We start from the raw sequence: 4,107 nt of genomic DNA, 5'->3' as shown, positions 1-4,107 counted from the left end.
TATTTATGTCAACATGCGAGATAATTATGCTGAAATGCGACTTATTTACATGTATGTCAACATTATGCGAAATATTTTTGTTGGTATTTAACTTATTTTTGCCAATCAGATTTTCATATCATCTTTAAATTTTGCATATTGACATAATTAAATCGCATGTGAACTTAAGTATCTTGCATGTTGACATGAATAAGTCGCATAACAACATAATTATTTCGCTTTTGGACATAATTATCTTGCAAGTTACTTAGTAATATAATTAATTGCATGTTTACACGAATAACCAGCATGTTGACAAAATAAGTTGCATCTCAACATAATTATGTTGCCTCTTGCATGTATGATGTCAGATCAAAATGTACGACTTTTCTTCACTTTATACAACCATTCCTCATGATAAATTAGAAATTTTAAAAGCTTCTTGATATCATAGACAACTACTTCTTCAATAAAAATGGAAGTCGACAATTTTCTTATCTTTTGATTGGTCATCAACAAAAACATTGTTAAAATCACTCTGATTCCACACATAAGTACTCTGAAGTTAATATTAAAAGGATGCTGGAGTTCCTCATTGACAACATTTACGTAGTCTTCGCAGACCAGGTCTTCCAACAAACTGTTGGAATTCCGATTGGCACTAATAGCGCTACTTTATTAGCTGACCTGTTTTTATATTCTTATGAAGAAAAATTTATTCAAAACCTTCTACATAGGAAGAAGAAAACACTTGCTGTGGTCTCAAACTTGATATTTAGCCACTTGTATATCGACGATATATTACCAATTAACAATAGTTCCTTTCATTCATATGTCGATATATCCCAGTGAACTTAAAAATAAAAGACTCCACAGAGTCTGCAATATCATATTTGGATGTTTTACTGACTATAGACGATAAGGGCCAACTAATAACTAAATTGTATGACAAAAGAGATGACTTCAACTTTTCCATCGTTACCTTTCCTTATTTATGTGGTAATATCCCGCTATCAGTTTACATCTTCCAACTTATTTGATACTCAAGAGCATGCTCCGAGTACGATCAATTCTTACACCGAGATAGGCTACTGACAGATAAGTTGATGTTACGGAGATTTCAACAACCTCGTTTATTGTCGGCATCTCGTAAATTCTATTTTTGTTATAATGACCTTGTTAGCAATTATAACCTATCATTGGGTAGTACTTTGGCTGACTTGTTTCATACTAATTGTTAGACCTTAACTTTGTTTTTATACTGAATTTGAGTACGGAATGTTCCGTCTACGTGATCAATACATAGGGCTCAAGGGGATGCTTTTACTCCTACCTCTGGAATTTCCAGGGGTACATGTTTTATGACCACTTCAAAGATTTTTTTTTATTTTTAATAGATTTTTTGAGAACGATCACTGTTCGTTATCTTCACTTTTTTCATACTGGCGGTAGGCCTATAGTAAATAAATTTATCCATGTTTTAAAAATCAGATTCTCTTGAAAGATTGGTAACTTGCATGGTAACGTAATTTTTTTGTATGTAGACATTATTATTGTGCTTGTTGATAAACCTTTCCTGCATGTTGACTCAATTTATCTGCATGTAGGGGGAGAAATATGTCCAAAAAAAAAAGAATTGGAAAAAAGTTAAGGACATTTTCATTTACTTTTATGCTGCTATTTACACAGTCATCAGGGACCATATAAATAATTTTAACCCATGGAATAAGGTAAAATCTAAAGAAAAGGTTAACTAGTTAAATTTAATGTTCGTGCCATATTTGGGCCATAACTTTGAAACTTGTGCTTGGAACAAAATTGATATTTTAGTCAGCTGTTGTTGGGGAGTCTTCGAAACATTATACTTAGTCTTTGTACATTGAAATATGGAAATCACGTTTAAAAACCTGCAAAAGTTTTCAACCATTAGTCAAGAGATATTTAAGATTATGCCTTTACGTGGTTAAACATCTTAAGTATAATTTTTTATGGATTCAACAATCTTCATTACTTAAAGTTGCAAAGTGAGTTAGTATCATGTGTTTCTTTTAAGATAATTGTATCATAAAGGTTAAGATTTATGAAAAATATGAATAAGGCGAAGTTTTAAGATCTTAACTTCACGGTAAAAGCGAGAAAAGACTGCAAAATATAAGTGCCGGAAAAAGAAAAGTTGTATCTATAGCGTGGTTGTTATCGTCAATGTCAACAATGTCAAGGTCATGAGTCTTTTATTTTTGGCGTGAAACTTGTAAAGAACATTGAATTGGAGCAATAAAAAGTGAGGGATAAGTTCTGACCATCTCTTTCGAAGATTATATCAAAATCCCATGTCATCCGACATTTGTATCTACGGAATTGACACAATGGTAACTTCTTCAACTTTTCTGCGCATGCGTACCTTAAAGCAATATTTTCGTGCTGGGGCAAATTAAAAATTACTTTTACTTATATTTTTCTCCATAAAAGTAGATTTTTAAGGTTTTGAAACCTATAATTTTCTGAAACCTAATACTTTGAAGAATTGAATAAAATTTGCATGTGTCTTGCAGAAATTCTACTTTTGTCAATTTTCCCGTTTTTCCGTCACGGTGTCTCTTTAAAAAATGATTTTTTTCCCCAGCATAATAGCTCAAAATAAAATGTTAATCGTGAATGAAGAGACTTTATATTTTGTATGCAATACTACAGTGAAACTGCCGTTTCATCAATAAATCAGTATATTAATATTAATTATACCCAAGTGTTTGCTTTGGGCGATACTTCCCTGTTTTAAGGAAGTAATTTGAATGATTTAAAAACATACATGTACATTTTGTCAATTGAATAAATTAAAATTGAAAAAAATTCTCGTCAAAAGAAATGATTGTCATAATCCTCCTTATATTTTCTTTTTATGAAGCCGGAACTGGGACAAAATGCAGCAGGTAAGAACATTAACGAAAATACATATCAAAAGCTAAATGGTAATAAGTAATCGTAGTAAGTTTTTGTGTAAATTCACAAATTTTCAAAAGCCTTTATGATTTTGAAAATTTGTTTTATTTTTATTTTAATGATGTTCAATATACCGAAAGCTAATCTATCAGAGTTCATGACTTGACCAAATCACGCGACGCAATCAAATCTATACGAGACCGTAAGAGTTTCTCATATATTTTATCACAAACCAACCAAATTTAATTTGCGAATGTGATGTTTTTCAATTTAATAGTTATTTAATGGTAGACTCAATATCTAAATGCAATAAAATAAAGTTTAAAAGATTGAAGCTTTATTTTTTAAAATTTGATTTAAATACATCTGGTAAATAACAGTAATAATGCTCAAAAGTTCACCTAATGAACATATTAAGAAAATATTTCGACTTTTATTAAATTTATACGAAGTCAGGCTAAGTAGTAGTTACCCCATATAACATTGTTGATTATATGCAGATACGCTCCCTCGTGTCATTATGACCACGACTATCGGGTATCTTCACATAAACAAAAATATTATATGGGGTAAGTGATTTGTAACAAAGTTTACTAAAATTGATCGTCTTTTACACGAAGTACAAATTTAGACTAATTTGAGTTATCGAGAAACGTGCATGTATTCAATGAGATATGTTGATTTGATTTTATTAATCCGTAAATTTAAAATTTCACAATTAAATAATCTTAACCTTTTTTTAACTTTAAAATTAATTTCTTTATTTACCTGTTACCTATCCTTCTCGGGCTTGGTGGCAGATAGTTTTTTTTTTAAATAATAGTTTAAATCATTTAATAATGTAAAAGAATTGGTACATTTCATTTAGAGTATATATTGTCAAGAACTCATGCAATTCTTTAAGTGCGTTTTTGATTTTCTTGGTGGTGATAAATAGAACGATGTCGGAATCATTTAAGAGAGACCAACGATATCAATACCGAACAGAATTCTCAATACTGTAATGTTTTACTGGTGATGAGAATATTTTGGGGCCAAAAAAATGGAAAAGAAAAACAAAAGAAAAGAAAAACAAGATGTGTTTGTGAAACACTGATGTCCCAGTATGGCAGCTTATGGCGAAGGTTAAAGTTTCTAAAATGCAAGTCAAACTCCAGGCCAAAAGATAAAAAAAATATTGGTATTCAAAGA

Source organism: Saccostrea echinata, unplaced genomic scaffold (genome assembly GCF_033153115.1).
Source record: "Saccostrea echinata isolate AGI-Se365-2 ecotype Australia unplaced genomic scaffold, CSIRO_AGI_Sech_v1 ptg000003l, whole genome shotgun sequence".
Taxonomy (NCBI): Eukaryota; Metazoa; Mollusca; class Bivalvia; order Ostreida; family Ostreidae; genus Saccostrea; species Saccostrea echinata.
Note: the sequence above shows the minus strand (reverse complement) of the source record.